The sequence below is a fragment of the Sorex fumeus genome, unplaced genomic scaffold, assembly GCF_029834395.1.
Source record: "Sorex fumeus unplaced genomic scaffold, SorFum_2.1 ptg000086l, whole genome shotgun sequence".
Lineage (NCBI taxonomy): Eukaryota > Metazoa > Chordata > Mammalia > Eulipotyphla > Soricidae > Sorex > Sorex fumeus.
The window spans coordinates 41,790,363-41,798,255 of NW_026606143.1; the positions used below are offsets into that span (position 1 = coordinate 41,790,363).

The 7,893-nt window shown below is 43.8% G+C and overlaps 1 pseudogene; it reads right to left on the reverse strand.

Moving 5' to 3' along the window:
- Positions 1-1,703: 1,703 nt before the first annotated feature.
- On the reverse strand, positions 1,704-7,569 carry LOC130039369 (pre-mRNA-splicing factor SLU7-like; annotated as a pseudogene).
- Positions 7,570-7,893: the final 324 nt, after the last annotated feature.

A 7,893-nucleotide genomic window follows, 5' to 3' on the forward strand; every position in this document is an offset into this window, starting at 1 on the left:
GCTTCCAGTGTCACTTTTGGTACATGTGGTCATACTGGTGATTGAATTTACAAGGCAGGTGCTCTAAGACTTTTTTTCCCCTTTTTATACAGCCCTCCTTTGCTTTTTGTTTTGTGTTTGGGGGTCACACCCGGCGGGGTCACACGTACTCACCCTAAGTAAGCTTAGGGCTTACTCCTGGCAGGTTCAGGGTTCCATATATGGTACTGGGGACCAAACCTGCATCGACCAACTGCAAGGCAAGCACATTACTCACTGTACTATCGCTCCAGCCCCTCCTTTGATGTGTGTGTATGTGTATGTGTGTGGTTTGAGGGCCATACCTGACTGTGCTCAGGGATCATATCTGGTGGGGCTTGGGGGACCATAAGCAGTTCTAGGACCACATGGTCTACCACACGGTCTGGGTTTGCCATATGCAAGGCAAGCGTCTACCTGTTTTCCTATATCTCCTGCACCCTACATATTCCTTCTTCTTCATACACATTCCCATTGCCTTCTTCTCTCAAGCATCTTTTTTGTGTCCGCTCAGCACCTTCCAGCAGTCCTGCTTGAGACTGTTCCCAGCCAGATCATCTGTCAGGTTATAAGGCTGGGGTTGCGGAGGAGGCTTGTGGAGAAACATGAGATACAAGAAATGTCCCCCTCTAGCTTTGTGTTGGATTAGCTGTACTTGGACATGTTGGTCACAGGTAAGAAAAGTTCAAAAGTACTGGCTGAATATTATAAGAATCAGGTGAAAATAAAATTTCAGAAAAGATAACGAGTAACAAAATAGAAAAAAGACCCAAAGAATCAAAGTGAAGAAGAAATGGCTGCTTGAAGTCACTTCGGCTTCTCATCTCACACACCTTTCTGGCCCCACAGCAAGAGCCAGCCAGTGTTACTGGATTTGTACATAACAGAACCAATCAGATGCATGTCCAGACTCTCCCTGGATTTGTCAGGGGCCAACCATGTGTTTAAATTCCAGAAGGTGTCCCAGCTTGCCTAAAAAGTCTGTATTGATCCCTGTCTAGAAACCTAAGAATCATTGAGATTACAAAAGGTTTATTTATGTATCTTTGGAGTTTTCTTGACTAGTTGTGTGTCTGTGGGCAGCATGAAGATGTGAGGGGTTTTGCACAGATGCTACAAAGCCTATACTTTCTCATGCCATTGAAAATTATAAAACTATAAAAACAGTTCAAATATTGCCTTCTTTGGGAATTACTGATAGAAGAACAAATGATTTCCACTGGGAGTTTGCATTTTAACTGATTGGTTGATTTGGTTGCTTTGATTTTTTTTTAAGGTAGCACTGTAGCACTGTTCTGTTTATTGATTTGCTCGAGTGGGCACCAGTAACATCTCCATTGTGAGACTTGTTACTGATTTTGGCATATCGAATACTCCACAGGGAGCTTGCTAGGCTCCACCATGTAGGCGGGATACTCTCTGTAACTTGTCAGGCTCTCCAAGAGGGATGGAGGAATCGAACCTGGGTCGGCCACGTGGAAGGCAAATTCTCTACCCGCTGTGCTATTGCTCCAGTCCATTGTCACTGTGGAGATAAATGAATTTACTATGCAACCTCTGGAAATTTTATTATTTAAGTCAGGCAGCATGAAGAGCAGACAAGATTTTTTCCACTTCTCATCTTCGGCAAGAAGTCAAGAAGAGTGAGTTCACTGTGTATCTGGGGTAATGTCTGTGACTAGCCTCTACTGTCCTAAGAAGGAAGCCAGGGTTGTTTTGTCTCTGGCATTTCATTCTGTAGGCCACCATTTCTTCCTCTGTGGGCTCCCGGGCTTCATAGATACTACTGCATGATCGCTTCCACTCATCGATCTGCATGATCTCCTTGACATGAAGAAGGTAGGCCTCCTTGGCATTCAGCGCTTTCTTCCATTTTTCGTGTTTCTTTTCTTTATCACTGAACTACTCTTTTGATGCTTCTTTTTCTTTTTCTACTTTTTCTCTTCTTTTAGTTTTTCCTGATGTATCTCCATAAGAGTTTGAGGCTTTTTCACTGATTCTTCTTCAGTTGTATCATTTAAAATACATTCCTCTGAATTAGCAACCTCCTTCCCAGCCTCACCAGTAGGAATACTTGAAAAAGGAGTGACAATTCTTGTAATCCCCATCTGCCATCTTTCCAGTAAGATCCCCACATATGAGTGTGGTTGTGGATCTTCACATCCTCCTCGTACTTGGAGCAGGCGACAGCCCATTCCTGCCCTTTGACTGTCCCATGTCCTAAGTATTCTACATAGTCTTCGATTTGAGCTAAGAGCAGTTCTGCTGGAGGGGCATCCAGATGTTCTTGGCCACCATACTTTTCTAAGATGCTTGCTTTCTGCTGCTCTTTGAAGTCTTCTTTTTTGACTTTGAAGGACTTTTACAACAGTTGGAGTTTCGTAGGATCAGCTTGTAGATGCACTTCTGATCCTTTGTCAGAGGCTTCCCAAGCCAACAATTGTGTCTGAGCCATTGAAATGGTATCACCCGTGTATATAACGAAGTTATCGCCTGCATAGTTCACTTCGTTCGGATTCTTTCCCTGCATTGGAGTAGGGATTCTCTCTCATTGCTCTGGTTTTGGGATCATAGAGGCAGAATTTGGATCTAAGTTCCACAAATATTTTGCAATATCTTCTCGAATCTTGAGTTTCCAGACAGTGATCCATCTCTTGGAATCAAAGTTCTGTCCAGGCATGTCAGTGTCATCTGCATATTTATCTTCATCCTCATCTTCACTGTTATAATCCTTTTCTGCCTGAGAATTTGGTTCCTCTTCTCCCCACTGGTGTTTTGGAGAATTAGCCTCTTCCACTAATTTTCCCAAGGTTAATTCTTCTTGGAGTTTTTGGACTTTCAGTGTTTGCTTTGCTAGATCCACTTTGGCATATTCTTCCACAATTTTCATGTGTTCCTCTAGATTTTTAAGGTAAATTGAAATTTCTGTTTGTGTATTTGTGGCAAGTTTAGTTAAAAATTTACTCACTGGAGGCCAGAAAGACAGTACAGGCGTTAAATTAATTAATTGCCTCACATATGACTGACCCTGCTCCAATCCTAGGCACTGCATATGGTCCCCCAGTTACCATCAGTGGTCACTTCTGAGCACAGAGCCAGGAGTAAGCCCCTCAGCACCACCGGGTGTGATTTAATCCTGTATATAAAAAGAATAGTATTTTCTCACCAAAACTTGGTGAGCACTCTACGTGTAGAATTAATAACAAACCTTATTTCTTTGTTTCATGTACTAATTCCCGGTCCCTTTTCTGAAACCATGATCAGGTAGAGACTTTCACCTTTCACTTCTGGCCAGACCCAGAAGTATATGAGAGTGGAGACTTCAGAGTTTCTCACTGTATCACTGTCATCCCGTTGTTCCATTGATTTGCTTGAGCGGGCACCAGTAATGTCTCCATTCGTCCCAGGCCTGAGATTTTAGCAGCCTCTCCTTACTCATCCTTCCCAACGGTGCCATATTGGAGGCTCTTTCAGGGCCAGGGGAATGAGACCTGTTATTGTTACTGTTTTTGGCATATCAAATATGCCACAGGGAGCTTGTCAGGCTCTGTCGTGCGGGCGGAATACTCTCCGTAGCTTGCCAGGCTCTCCGAGAGGAACAAAGAATTATATAAGAGAATACAAGCAAGTATGTTAAAACCAAACACTTGTGTGCTGCTTTAGGTACGTCAGTGGGCTAGACTATAAGAGGTCTCGTGGCCACATTCAGGGAGCTTTGTTTTAATACTCTCTGGATCTTGGCCGTTGATGGGATTACATGGCGCCAGGGGCGGTTTGTGGGTGTGACTGTCAAACTACTGAAAAATGGGGGATCTGGGTACAGGAGGCCCAGTCCCGATCCGAGAAGGCTTGGAGATCTCAGCCCCGGGTCCCACATACCTGGGTTCCTCTGCCGGTTCCTTTATGTGTGAGGCTCGTCGGAGCATGTGAAGAGTGGCCTTGAGCATGGCTGTGGCTGGGTTCTGGAGGTTTTTGGCTGCCGGGATTCTGCTTGGGGCGGGAAGGGAAACTCAACTCCTCAGAGGGGCCCCAGGGAAGATAGCCTGATGTGGAGGCAGGAGATTCTGCCTGGAGTTTTTACTAAGAGTAAATGACAAGTGCTCTCAGAGTGATTCGGTTCCCTTTAGGAAAAGTCACTATTGGTGGTGTTGTAAAACAATAGATCCAGTCTGGAAACAGCCTAGTGAATCCTAAAGACAGTTACATAGAAGGTTTTCATATTCCCCTGCAGTTCCATCCCTCGATGGGTCCCAAGAGAAACTTGGACATGAATGCTCAGCATCATTCATTATTTGTGAGTTTCAATGAAAAGCGTGGGCACATGCAGGACTGAGAGCCACCTCTCCAGGCTGGTCAGTCACGACAGATGGATAAAGGACCAGGGAAACAGAAACAGGGACTGGGCCCCAGGCCTGTCGGTAGTCAGTTTATTTCTCTTTCCTCCCCAGCATAGTTCAATCTCTCCCTTACAGCACAGCTGTGGTCGTATTTTTGGTCATAGTCCCATTCATCATAGTTCCATCATCCTCATCTTCCCCTAGTCCTCGAGTTTCTAATTCTTGTCTTTCTAGTCCTCCTCTAGTCCTGTCTAGTCCTCTCTTTCCCTTTTCAGCATAGTTATATAGAAATTATGGAGGGTGGGGTACACATAAGTGGGGTTGAACATTGTCATAACAATAGAGATAAAGCCACTCCTTCAGGGGAAGTTCTAGGGGATTAACTCAAGCACAAAATCTCATTTGAGGATTTCAGCACTCCAGATTTCAAGGAGATATGCTCAAGAGCAGGATTCTATCTAGGGTGTATTGCTTTTTTCTCAGCTAGTAATCCGTTTAAATAATTATAGTAAATTTACTCATAATAATATTTCTAGTCATTTTGTATGAACACAGTAAGAAATATATTAAACTTATAGGTTGGCTCTTCCTGGGGACATCTCGCTTTATATCCCAGACCACAGTCCTTGGGCCAAGTTAGTCTTTCCTAACCCCAGCAAAGTCCTTATTCTGTTACTTCTTTTTGGGTCATTACAGAGTTTGTTCCATGACCGTGCTCTTAACTTAACTATACTTATGGTCCTTAGCTTGTCCCCTTTCGGTGCCAGGGTAGGTTACAGCTTGCCCTGGGTCCATCCAGTCCCTTCATTGGGACCTTCCTTTTGGGATTATTAGGAAGTAAGGTCAACTGAGGTTTAAGTCAGGTAAATATGATGGACGCACAGGAGTAAATATTATTTGGAGTCAATTAACTCTCATGTTAGAAAGCATAGCATGAACTGTCTTCCTGTGTCTATACAAAAAGGCCATTGCTAAACCATGCAAATGACATAAAAGAAAGAGAAAAGCAATATAGGATTATTAATGTTTGATGGAATTGGGTATGCCTCCGTGGCACTGTTGTGGGAGTAACTCAATAAATCTAAACTCCCTGTGGGAGGAACAAGGACAACCCAATGTTATTCAAGACATGGTCCAAAGGTGGTAGCAAACTATGCCCATTAACTGGTGTATGAATGTAATATGGACCCACACAATAGAATGAGTCACAATAAGGAGAAATGCAGTGCTAATACACGGTATATTATGCAAAATAAATACGCGAGTCCCACCAGATCACATATGCTATTATTTTGTATATATGATACAGCTAGATTAAGTAAATCTGTGGAAACGGAAAGTAAATGAGTGACTTCCAAGGTCTGGAGAGCTGAGAGAGGCAATGACTGGTAGTGGGTACATGGTTTCTTGTGCAGAAGATGAGCCTGTTCTAAAAGTAAATGATGATGATAGTTGTGCAACTCTATAAATAAAATATGGACTCGACGTAGTAAATTATTGGATGTGTGAATTGTATGTCATCAAATGCAAAGAAAAGAAAAGAGGTTAGGACATGGAGCCCAGTGTTCCTAGGTCATTGATAACCTGTCAACAAATACTTTGATTTTTTACCATTTAAGAAGAGGTAAGTAACTCATGTGATCATTTTAAGAAGTATTTTCTCCAAGTAGAACTACTGGGTATAATAAATGAGACAACTGAAGTACATGTGTGGCTTTAGAGAATGTGGCACTGAATGAAGTACCTTGAGTAAGGGTGTAGAAATCTGGATTTTGTTTTGTTTTATTTTAATTTATTTTGTTTGGGTACCATAAAAAATACCGGTTGTGCTCAGGACTTACTCTCCTGACTTTATGCTCAGAGAACACCCCTGGCAATGCTCAGGGACCATACGAGATGCTGGGGATAAAACCTTGGTTGGCCTCGGGCAAAGCAAGCACCCTGCCTGCTGCAGTATTTCTCTGGCCCCCAGAATCCGGGTTTTAATTCACAGTCTCACTGTTGGCATTCCTTACAAACTTAGTAAGGTGAAGACACACTACCAAGTGTGCCCCCGCAAACAAGCAAGCAAACAGAATAGAATGACATGGAAATGCAAGGACACTGTATAAGCAATAATTTGTATTACAAGTAGGAAATATATGACTATTTAATATGTCAATAATTAGCTTGAATTTGGTGAGTCCTGACATTCTCTTGATGTTGACACGATTGCATACACATCCCCTTCCCTCCACAGACACAAACACACACAAACACAATTACACCCACATGAGATATGTTTGGGATTTCTTTGAGGGGGCTATTGGACCACACTGAAGGTTCTGGGGGCTACTCCCATGTCTATGCTTGGGGATCACTATAGCAGTGCTCAGAAAATGCTCTTCTATCTACAGGGTGAAGCCTGGGTTGACTGTGCACGGCAGGCACCTTAACCCCTGTCCTATCTCTCTGGCCCCAAATGAAATATGAATAGACATTTTATGAGGAAGAGCAATACAGAACTATAATTTTAGCTGCCACGCTTGATTTGTCTTGGTTATTTTGCTTTATTTTGGGGGCTACACAAGGTAGCGCTCAGGTCTTACTCCTGGTTTTGTGCTCAGGGATCACTCCTGAGGGTCTCAGGCAAATATAGGAGATGCTGGGGGTAGGAACAGGTGAGCCTCCTGCAAAGAAAAAGTGCCTTTCCCGCTATACCATCACTCCAGCCCCAACTGCCAAGTTCTAAAAAAGAAAACTGGAAAGGTCAGGGTGATAGTACAGCAGGTAGGGCACTTGTCTTGCATGTGGTCAGCCCAAGTTTGAAGTTCAATCCCTGGCATTCCATTTGGTCCCCCTGGCACTGCCAGGAGGGATCCCTGAATGCAGAGTCAGGAGTAGCACTGTAGCACTGTCCTGTACCACTGACCATATGAAATGCAGGGGATTGAACTCGGGTTGGCCATGTGCAAGGAAAAAACCCTACCCACTGTACTATCACTTCAGCCCCTTAAATACTGTTCTGAAAAGTAGAGGCCAGGGGGGCAGAGCAATAGTACGGCAGTTAGGGCACTAACTGCCAGAAAGCAGAAACTGAGAACTGGTCTTCAGTAGGAAGCTTACCACAGGTGGAGCAGGGCCAAGAAACGGTGCACTGGACATTGGTGGACGGAAGTGGACACTCGGGTGGAGAGTGTGCTGCTGGAATGGTTTGTGTATGAAAGCAGACCATTACCGGTATTGGAAATCACAGTGCATCAAATAATAACCCTTTCTTAAAGGGGCAGAGGTATAGTGCAGGGGCAAGATGTTTACTTGCCTTGCATGCTGGTCAACCCTGATTTGAATCCCAGCACTGCATATGGTCCCTTGAGCACCACCTGGAGTAACCCATGAGCAGAGAGCCAGGAGTAATTCCCGGGCACCTCCGGATGTGACCCCCAAGTCCAAGCCAAACAAAAGCCTATTAGAAGAGCATCTGAAGCTGTGAAAGAAAGCAAGTCTCTCCTAATTGTTCACAGGATTCTTTTCTGAATTAATGAAAATGTGGGGCAAA